Source organism: Bubalus bubalis, chromosome 2 (genome assembly GCF_019923935.1).
Source record: "Bubalus bubalis isolate 160015118507 breed Murrah chromosome 2, NDDB_SH_1, whole genome shotgun sequence".
NCBI classification, from domain to species: Eukaryota; Metazoa; Chordata; class Mammalia; order Artiodactyla; family Bovidae; genus Bubalus; species Bubalus bubalis.
The window spans coordinates 21,254,177-21,265,563 of NC_059158.1; the positions used below are offsets into that span (position 1 = coordinate 21,254,177).

The window sequence follows — 11,387 nt, forward strand, 5'->3', positions numbered from 1 at the left end:
GTAAACCACAGCCTTACCAAGGAATTTAAAATAAACTTGTTCTGTTCTTTGTCCAGGCCAAAACTCCGCGACTATGGGGAAAGGGAGTTATTATTACTCCATTACTTTTTCGTTATTAAACTTAAAAGTACCTTAATAAGTAGACCTAATTATTTTCCCGCCAGCGGAGCATCTGCACAGTTCTCCGGAACACCTTGAGTTTCCCTCGCTTCCAAACCTGCTCGAATCCTGTGTTTTCAAGACAGTTCTTCGGTTTTTCTTCCCCTGAGGAAACCAGCCCTTTCCTTGGTCACAGTCTTCGGCCAGTGGAAGCACAAGTTCAACTGTTCGGTCGTCTGGATTCGTTGCTTTCAAATGTAGTAGGGAAGAAACCGTCCAAGAAAACAATGCCATCAATGTCGGAGGAGCAGGCTGTCTTGCTGGGGGCTGTAGTTTCAGCTCTGGGGCGGAGGTGGGTGGAGCGAGAGAGCTGAGAGTTGGCCAGGAGCCACACTCGGTTGGTCGCGGACAAACCCGAGGGAATTTAGATTTAATTTTGTCAAAGGTAATCAACAAAATAAAGCACGAAATTTGTCAGTCGAGAGAACGTCAATGTTTACATTTATTAGATGTCTTTAAGGAGCACTAGCACAGCTCTTCCTCGTTAGTATAGTGGTGAGTATCCCCGCCTGTCACGCGGGAGACCGGGGTTCGATTCCCCGACGGGGAGGCTATCTGTAGATTTTTGTGTCTCGTCACCTATTTTAGAATTTTAAACAATCATGTTGTCACTGTTTAGAATGAAATATTACACTCCCTCTTTCTTTCATATAAAAGCCCCGAAACTCACTTTGGTTAACGATCTTGAGCAGGGGAACGCAGATTCTGCGGCCGCTGCTGCGGCTTCTTCAGAATTGTGTGTGTTCAACGATGGCCCCTATTGGGTTCTGGGACTGAGAACTGAACTACCTAGGGACCCTCCTGCCGGTTTTTCGCAACAACCGCACCCTACCCCGCATCCGTCTTTTCTAGTCCTGGCTGCTGTAATAAGAGAAACATTTCAGCTCAGTTAAGTACCAAAGCCAAAGCTACTTTAAGGCCCAGAGGGGAATAAGTGACATAGAACTTTGAATGTTCATTGAGAATTAATATGATTCTGGTTGTCTGGCACCTACCTTCCGTTTACATCCAGAAAGAAGTACTGGGGCAAAGAGCCAAGAAAATCTAAAAGCCCATGTTCAAGTCCTCCATCCTGCTAGACATCAAGCTCTGAAATGCTGATAGGGACATGGCACAGCTGAGGGCTCGTGTGTGCTTCAGCTGAACTGGCTGACTAGGCTACTCCAAACTAGTGCCCCTGGATGAATATAAATTGTGTGGAGGAACATGACAAAAGTGATCACAGACATGATTTGTTAGAGTTTACCAGAGAAACAAATGAATAGGATGTGTGAAGGAGGTTTATCCTGAGGAATTGCCTCCTGTGATAATGGAGACTGGCAAGTCCAAAATCTGCAGAGTGGACAGCAAGTCCATGACCCAGGAAGAGCTGATGCTACTGGTCCAAGTCTGAAAGCTGACTATTAGCACAATTCCCTCTTAGAAGGGAAGCCAGTATTTCAGCGTATTTTTGCAGTTGGATGAGGCCCATTCATATTATGGAGGGTAATCTGGTTTATTGAGTCCACTAATTTAAATATCAATCTCTTTCAAAACATACTCAAAGAAACATCACAAAAACACAGATTAATGGTTGACCACATATCTGGACACTGTGACCCAACAGGTTGACACATTAACCATCACAAATACCTACCTACCTGAAGGGTTACAATAATATCAAAGGCAGATAATACCAAGCATTGTTTAGGATGTGAAGCAACTGGACTCTTTCATACTTGGGAATATAAACTGGTTCAATCACTTACAAAAGTGTTTTGGCATTACATACTAAAGCTTGAACATACACAATTACTATGACTCTGCAATTCCATCCTTAAGTGTTTCCACCCATCAAAAATCCTTATTTGTATTGACTGAAAAACATATATAACAATATTCATAGCAGCCACATTAATAATAGCCAAAACTGGAAACAATCCAAGTGCCTTTGTAGAAGAGATGGACTTTAGTAATGCGTTGATATCTGGGCCTGATTTTGAAGAGTGGAGATGGTACACAGATGCTTGTCAGAACAAGAGAGAAGGGATTAAGGGGCTTCAACGACAGAGGAAGCTCAGAGTAAGAGTATCCAAGAGGGATGAGGACATTCCTGTATTTGACACCCTGCTGGCTTCTCTCCTGCTCCATCCCTTCCATCTCCTAGACTTCCTCCTCCCTTACACCTTTCTCCTTTTTACTTTTCCATGTATTCTCTACTCCTACCTGGACCTTATTTCCCCACTTTGTTCTGCATGGGAATCCAAGTACTGAGTTTCTGAATTCATATTTGTTTCCTGAATTGACTGTAAAACCAAATAAATGTTTACAACCACATTTAATAAAGTTGACCAAAAAAAAAAAAACAATCAAAAAATGAGCAGATCTAAATAGACATTTCTTCAAAGAAGACATACGTATGGCCAAAAAGCACATGAAAAGATACTCAACATCCTAATTATCAGAAAAATGCAAATCAAAAGTACAATGAGGTATCACCTCACACCAGTGAGAATGACCATCATCAAAAAGTCTACAATCAGTGCTTGCTTGTTGAGGGTGTGGAGAAAAGGGGAACCTCCTACATTGTTGGGAGGAATGTAACTTGGTACAACCACTATGGAGAACAGTATTTTGAGGGTCCTTAAAAAACTAAAAGTAAACTACAATATGATCCAGCAATCCCATTCCTGGGCATATATCCAGAGAAAACTATAATCCAAAAGGATACATGCTCCTCAGTGTTCATCACAGCACTGTTTACAATAACTAAGGCATGGAAGCAACATAAATGTGCATCAACAGAGGATTGGATGAAGAAGACGTGGTGTATATATACAATGGAATACTCAGTCATGAAAAAGAAATAAGCAATGCCATTTGCAGCAACATGGATGGATATGGAGATTACAATACTGAGTGAAGTAAGATTAAATATATGATATTGCTTATATGTGGGACCTAAAAAAGGTAGAAATGAACTAATTTAAAAAACAGAAATAGAGTCACAAATGTAAGGAACAATTACTTTGCCAATAAAGGTCCGTTTAGTCAAGGTTATGGTTTTTCCTGTGGTCATGTATGGATGTGAGAGTTGGACTGTGAAGAAAGCTGAGTGCCGAAGAATTGATGCTTTTGAACTGTGGTGTTGGAGAAGACTCTTGAGAGTCCCTTGGACTGCAAGGAGATCCAACCAGTCCATTCTGAAAGAGATCAGCCCTGGGGTTTCTTTGGAAGGAATGATGCTAAAGCTGAAACTCCAGTACTTTGGCCATCTCATGCGAAGAGTTGACTCATTGGAAAAGACTCTGATGCTGGAAGGGATTGGGGGCAGGAGGAGAAGGGGACGACAGAGGATGAGATGGCTGGATGGCATCACTGACTCGATGGACGTGAGTCTGACTGAACTCCGGGAGATGGTGATGGACAGGGAGGCCTGGCCTGCTGCGATTCATGGGGTTGCAAAGAGTCAGACACGACTGAGCAACTGAACTGAACTGAACTGCACTGAACTGTGGTTACCAGATTGCTGGGGTGGGGGTGGATAAATTGGGTAATTGAGATGGACATATATATACACTACTGTGTGGCACAGGAAACTACTCCATACTCTGTAATGACCTATATGGGAAAAGAACTGAATCACTTTTGCTGTACAGCAGAAACTAACACAACATTGTAAATCAACTATACTCCAACAAAAATTTTTAAAAGGATGCTGATGGTTCAGATACCATTTTACAGTGCGTTACTGTGCAAGTCAATCCTGTTTCTTCATCTTTAAAATGGTGCTAATATTATCTACCTGATTGGGTTAAACTGATAATTAAGTGAAATAATCCATGTAATGCCAATTCAGTGCCTGTAGTAAGGGTTCAAAAATTGTAGCTGTTAGAGAATATACTATTTTTATAAATCTTGAGTTCCCTAGAACAGATAGCAGCTGTGAAAGCACCTCCACCCTAGAAAAGGATGGAATCTAAGTTTGATGCTGAGGACCCAAGTTGACATGGCCAGTAAATAAGGAAAAGTAAGTCACCTTCCTCAAATCAGGATTAATATTATCTTCACACAGTAGTAGATTTAGTGCTGCATTTCAGATTGATGTCAATGTTTCAGACACTATACTCCCTGGAGTTGGCAGGTTGTTGGACCTGACTTGAGTGACTGCAGAGCGGTTTCAGTTGATTGTGTCATTGACGTGAGAGTCTTCGGTAACCTTCCTTGTGCGGATAAAACCGTAGTCGGCAGGATTCGAACCTGCGCGGGGAAACCCCAATGGATTTCAAGTCCATCGCCTTAACCACTCGGCCACGACTACCTGCTGGGAGTGTTTTATTGTTAGCGAGTTTGAAGGTACAGTGAGTGATATGCCATTTAATCACTAGGCACCAAAGCATAGTGAAAGTTGTTTTGGTGTACAACTGGCGTGGTAACAAAGAATTTCCTAAGCCCATTCTCACTTTCGGATGAAATAAGTCATCCATGGCAAGTAGAAATTCAGTGGAGGAAGATGGAATTCAAAGAATCATTCTGAGACAAGGGATTCGAATTTTCTATGCCCTAGAACTGAGGGTGACCCTAGTAGTCTCACACCTGCAAGTGCCAATGAGACTGGAAACGGGTTGGAAGAAATTTGAGGAAATCGGAAAGCGTGCAGTCAGTCGCGTTTGCTTTCAGCGTTAAGCTCTAAAACAGAAGTATCTCCGATAACCTTCAACTGCGTTGACATTTCCCTGTCTCAGAAGTATTTGAAACCCAATTTGAGCCAGAGTACGAGGTGAGAGAATGGGGAAGGTCCAGGAGCTGAAGAAAAAGATGCTGGGAAGATCTTCAACCCTCATGCTGGGAAAATCTTCAACTCCTCACTCCTTTTCTTCTTCCCTGAGAGGAAAGCCCGTAGCCCAGGAGCCTTAGGGAGAAACAGCTTATATAACAGCTTGAGGACATTCACGGTATAGAAAAACAAACCAAATAAAATAAAATAACCTACATGACCATGTGTGTAATGCCAGACTAACTGTATTAATAGGATTGTGGATTTAGAGACTTAACTCAATGAAACCCCATAGAACTGGATTCTCTTTCCTTTTTTTTTTTTTTTTTTTTTTAATGAGGAATTTAGGACTATAGGATTGACTTCTGAGAGTTGAAGTACTTTGCCAAAAGCACCATTAAGTAGATTTAGACAGACTTTCAGATACAAAGGGAGAATGCCTTTCATGGCTGAGGCCCTCAAACTCTGATAACTAAAGCTCTCCCATATCTTGTCATTTAGGGAAGGCAAAGAGACAGTTTTTCCTGTGGTGGGTTGAACTGTGTCACCCAATAAGAAATGTTGAAATCCTAAGCTGAGGTACCTGTGAATATGACTTTGAGTATATAGTTCTTGCCAAGAATATCAAGTTAAAATGAGGTCATACTGGATTAAGGCCCTAAATCCAATGATAGAGTCCTTATAAGGAGAGGAAGATTTGAAACACACATAAAAATAGACACACAGGTACAAAGGCCATGTGAGAGGGAGGCGGAGATTGGAATAAAGCAGTTGCAAACCAAGGAACTACAGGGATTTTCAGCAACCACCAGAAGCTAGGAGAGAGCCATGAAACAGATTTTCCTTCAGACCTTCTAGAACCACTTTAAACACACCTTTAATTTAGATTTCTGGCCTCTGGAATTGGGAAAGAATAAATCACTGCTGTCTTAAGCCACCCACTTTAATGGTAATTTGTTAAGACAGCCCTATGAAGCATTGCTCCTGTCTGTTTATGCTTGAAACAAGATTCTTCTTGCCACTTTAGCACTTCCAAATTCCACCAGAGAGCCTCGTACAAATATTGGGTTGGCCAACAACGTTCATTCAGGTTTTCTGTAAAACTCGAATGAACTTTTTGATCCATCCAGTAGTTACTCCCTTTCATATAGTAAACTAATTTTGGAGAAAACTCTCCTAGGGAGGTAATCCGAACTAAAGGAAATCATTTATGTGCAAAGACATATATGATACTTTTAGTTATAACAATAAAATAAACATTTCCAACAATGGAGAGGGATGATTATGTAACTCGGGTTATATATACCTGGGAGAATATTACCAAACCATTAAAGACAATATTTTGTAAGAAGTTGTGAATGGCTCAGGGAAAAAGTACAAGATATAATGTTAAATGAAAAGAGTAGGATAAAAAAATGTATATGCCATAAAACCTCAATTATGTAAAATTTTACATATTTTACATAATTGTGGGAGAAAATACACTGAAGTGTTGCTAGTGTGGTTTCTTGGTTATGCAATTGTGGGTTATTTTTTTTTTTTTCTTTGTTTTTCTAATGTGAAGCAGACATCATTACTCAAGTTTTAAAAACGAAGAAGCAGAAATAGTGATTTTATTGCTGGAACAAGAGAAATACAATCTCTAGATACAAGGCTTTCATATTAGTCTGTAATCAAACATTTAGCTCAAGTGGTCATTTTCTTTTTTTTTTTTAAAGTGGTCATTTTCAAAGGGATTATGTTTGCTACAGTGGTGAAACCCAGGGCTTTATCTTTGTTTTCTTATGATGCTAATAAGTTAACAATAAAAATAATTTTAAAAAAAGTAATCCCACAATGATGAAAAGAGCATGAAAGCAAATGACAGATGGTAAGAAACATAGTTTACCTCCCCAAATTTCAGTATCTTGATGCAGTTGAGATTTAGTTCTTAACTCATGCAAGAGTCCATTGTAGACTTTTGAGTCAGCAAAGAAAGGGGAGCCCATTTTTGCCCTTGTGGTGATTCAAGGACCCAGGCTTTTTCTATCTTAAGGATCTGCTATCTCATAGGGCTGGAGAAAGTTCACACGTCTTTAAAGTCTAGGGGTACATGTTACTTTTGCATTCATAATCTGTTTGTTGTGACTAATCACTCAGCCACCCTGAGATGCAAACTGTTATGCAGATTGTTACACAAATTGTTATGCAAATTGAGATGCAGGTATAGATGCTGGCTGGGTAACTTATTCCCATAGACAACTCCCATAGATAACTATGGAGGATGGAACATGGATTGAGGTGAACATTACAATTACCAGCAACATTTGGGGAGGCAGAAAAGAATTCAATAAATAGCAACTGAGTTAGTAGAGTGAATAAAGCTGAAACCTTACTGTCTGCAAGGTGGAAAGCTACCAATTATAAAGTTATTAACATCTGTAAAGGATATTTCAGATCCTTGGAAAAGCTAATAGGAATTGGGAAAGAAAAAAATAAACAAGATTAAAGGAAATTACTCTCTGAGAAAACTGTCATGGGAAGACCAAACCACAGAGGACATATCAGGCATCCTGATTGCAATGGTCTGTCATATAAAATCATTCTAAAATGGGTCCATCTACTGGTGTATCAGGTTCATAATACCAATTAGGCTTTGCAGGCTACCTCTTAAATAGGATTGGACTGCTAAGGGGCCACCAGAATTCTGAGGAAAGATATGTACCAAAGCAAATAAATAGAAGAAAGAGCCTGATGGAACTAGAAACTAGTAAATAACAGAAGGGGGGGAAAAAAAACTATTATTAACTTTCTCAGAGAAATAAGAGAACATTTTGCACCTATGGGACAATAATAGGATGCTGTTATTTTTGAAAGAGCATCAAGAGAACAAGAACTCTTGAAATTTTTAAAAACTGTGATGATAGGAAAAAGTTTGATGGAAGAGTTGGAAGATAAAGTTGGAAAATTTTCTCATAAAGAGGAAGAGAAAAGAAAGATGAAAGATAGGAAAATGGTAGCTAAATTAAAAGCTCATTCTAGGAAGTCCAACTATGTCTGATTGAAAGTGTTCCAGGACAAGACAACAAAGAAAATAAAGGGTGACAATTACTTATAAATGCCCCCCAAAATTCACCAGACCTAAAAGTTCCACCTATTGCTCAACACAGTGAGCGAAAAAGACCAAGAATCTACCCAAGTGTCTACATTATTTAAGAATGGCATTTAACTTCATCACCACAGCAATATCTAGAAGACAAAGGAGTCATGCTCACCAAGTTGTAAAATAAAGTGATTTCCACTCTGGAAATCTCTACCTGACTAAACTAAATCATTTGTGAAGTTAGTAAATATCTTTTCAGAAATGCATTATAGTTGGTGGTGGGAAGGGATAACCAGGAAACAGAGACCTCATGAGAACTTAAATCTGGGTGTCTCTAATGGGAAATCAGAACCCAGGGGGTGGAATCACCTTCTGGCAGCAGGCATGTCTGGCAGGATCTGGAGTTATGGAGGAGAGACAACTGCTACTGCCAGGAGATGTTACATGAGGCAGAGGGGGCAGTTACAGTGCGGCCTCTTCAACTTGGACGTATTTCTTCCGTATTTCAGACATCTTTATGCAACTCAAGCTGTCTTGGCTGAATGCCCATACTTCTCCGGGGCTTTTGTTGGGAAGGTTCAAATCCGCATAGCTACAATTATTTACTTTTAGTAAAGACGTTTCTCCTCAACCCTTTGGGTTGACAGTCTGGATTCTTCCATCTCTTGCTGTTGCCTTCCTCTAAGGCAATAAACAGTCCTGTCACGTCTCCTGCTTGACATCAGAAAAACTTCACTGCCCATGAAAGAGGTAGGTCACAGCTTTGGAACTGTGGTGCTGGAGAAGACTCTTTGAGAGTCCCTTGGACCTCAAAGAGATCAAACCAGTAAATCCTGAAGGAAATCAACCCTAACGATTCATTGGAATTCCAGGACTGATGCTGAAGCTGAAACTCCAATACTTTGGCCACATGATGCAAAGAGCTAACTCATTGGAAAAGACCCTGAGGCTGGGAAAGACTGAGGGCAAGAGAAGGGGGCGACAAAGGGTGAGGTGGTTGGATGGCATCACCGACTCAATGGACACGAGTTTGTGCGAACTTCGGGACAGGGGTTTAGTGAAGGACAGGGAAGCCTGGTGTGCTGCAGTCCGTGGGGTTGCTAAACAGTTGGACACTGAGCGACTGAACAACAACAGCTTTCTCAGTGAAAACCAAGTTACAAAACCCTGTTTTGAAAACATTCAAAGTGCTTTACCCTTGGTCTCCACGAGGTGGAAGCGTTCCGTGAAACAGAAGTCATCTCTTGGCATCCCACTCTCTCCGCCCCCCGGTCCACCCCTGCCACAGCGCCAGGACTGGTTGGCACATCACGTCAAATAAAGTCATTCACAATTTATGTATCACGAAATTCAACTTCCAAGAACGTCCCTTACGTTCGAAGTCGAGAACTCGGAACAAACACTCGGGATGCAGCGAGCCCCGCCGTTCCTCCGACAACGCCAGCAGGGAGCGCGGCTCTGCAAACACCGTATCTGAGCGCCGGTCACTGCATCTGGGCAGCCCGGGTGACTGGTCGCGCGGAGAGCCGCCCCGCGAGCTGCAGAAAAGGCAGAGGAGCGCGAGAAAGCACGGACCTACCACTTCTATCCCGAGAAACCGATTTGCTCTTGAGTTTTGCACTAGGAGCTCTGGTTCGCGCAAGAAAAGGTGTGTGTGTTATGGAGGCAGATAAGAAAACAAGGATGAGGATGCAAATTTCGGCTTTTCAGAGGACGTGTTATGGCAGAACTGAAACTATATGGTATCAGGAAGGAGTGCTATGGGGCTTGCTAGTTGTAGGGTTCCATGGTGTAATGGTTAGCACTCTGGACTCTGAATCCAGCGATCCGAGTTCAAATCTCGGTGGAACCTAGCTACTTTTACTTTCTGACTTTATTTACTTATCTTTCCAGTTTTCCTTTTAGGGAGAGTTGGCGGGGAATCTGCAATTCACATTTCGCCTTTTCTTTATAGACTTTAGTACATCATTTTGGAGTTTTGTGAAAGTTTAAAATGGCCATTTTAAAGTATACATTCTGTTTTAAATTGTCTTGATACCAAATAGGAAGAATTTTAAAGTACAACTTTAAATACTCAAAGCCAAAAGTAAAACTAGTTTTTTAATTTGTTTTTAAAATATTCTAGAAGTAAAGAATTAAGATGCAATCACATCCTTGTTATTCCTCATCATATTCTGATGAAAATGTTAGCTAAAGAATGCTCTCATTGTATTAATTTTATATTAACTAATTGAATTTTTACTAATTATTAATATTAGATAAAACACACACAAATTACTGTTTCCCCACATTATTAATTATTGCTGCTACTGCTAAGTCGCTTCAGTCGTGTCCGACTCTGTGCGACACCATAGACGGCAGCCCACCAGGCTCCCCCGTCCCTGGGATTCTCCAGGCAAGAACACTGGAGTGGGTTGCCATTTCCTTCTCCAATGCAGGAAAGTGAAAAGTGAAGGTGAAGTCGCTCAGTCCTGTCCAACTCTTCGCGACCCCATGGACTGCAGCCTACCAGGCTCCTCCATCCATGGGATTTTCCAGGCAAGAGTACTGGAGTGGAGTGCCATCGCCTTCTCCGATTAATTATTGAAGCCCTTGAAATAGTGAAAATCCACCCACACTTTAATTGATTCATAGTGTTTCAACATATAAAGCATACTAAGGAGATTTTTTACTCTATGTTAATAGCTGAAATCCTTATTCTCATTTATCTATTTTTTGTTCTTAGCTGAATTTTCAATTACCAATAGATGTTAGTGATCAATCTGGAGAAGCAAATTGCTAAAATAAAGGGGGAAAAGCTACCTACCCATACTTTTTCTTTCTTTGTTATGTTCTTATGTTTGCAGATACTTCAGCCTAACATATAAACTGCTTTTATGAAGACACCAACTGCCTGATTGTAATTTGAAATCTTAACTCCTTAGAAATTTAGGGAAAGGCCATATTTTCATGTCTACCAAAGATACAGTTTATGCAATGTCCTGCATGAACACCATTATCAGAAACTGCTTCCTGGTCGATGTATATCCCTGGGGCCTCAAAACCCTTCGTTGTAGGTACACATTTTCTCACCTTCCCTGAGTTCATTTACTTATAAAGCCATGAAAATTTGATAGGTACAAAGGACCTCAGTTGGCACTGATTCCTATACTAAGGATGTCCACAATACTATTTTTAAATATAGGACTCCATAATAAAAACATTTACTAATTCAATTCCAATACTTGACTTCAAAATACGGAGAAACCACCTAACAATGTCAACAACCGCTATAGGCAGTGGAGTCCTCAGGGAACCACCTTCTACTTCTGTTGGCACAGTGGAACCAGCATGGTAGGATGGGAAATGGAGACGCTCTGGGACTGAATTCTTAACTCTGTGAATGTCTAA

At 40.7% G+C, this 11,387-nt stretch overlaps 3 non-coding genes across 3 annotated transcripts; 2 read left to right on the forward strand and 1 right to left on the reverse strand.

Annotated features, from left to right (window-relative positions):
• Positions 1-637: 637 nt before the first annotated feature.
• Positions 638-709, forward strand: TRNAD-GUC. The gene has a single exon. It is a non-coding gene; the product is annotated as a tRNA-Asp (tRNA).
• Positions 710-4,377: 3,668 nt separating this feature from the next.
• On the reverse strand, positions 4,378-4,459 carry TRNAS-UGA. Its single transcript has one exon. It is a non-coding gene; the product is annotated as a tRNA-Ser (tRNA).
• A 5,318-nt stretch (positions 4,460-9,777) lies between these two features.
• Positions 9,778-9,849, forward strand: TRNAQ-CUG. The gene has a single exon. It is a non-coding gene; the product is annotated as a tRNA-Gln (tRNA).
• Positions 9,850-11,387: the final 1,538 nt, after the last annotated feature.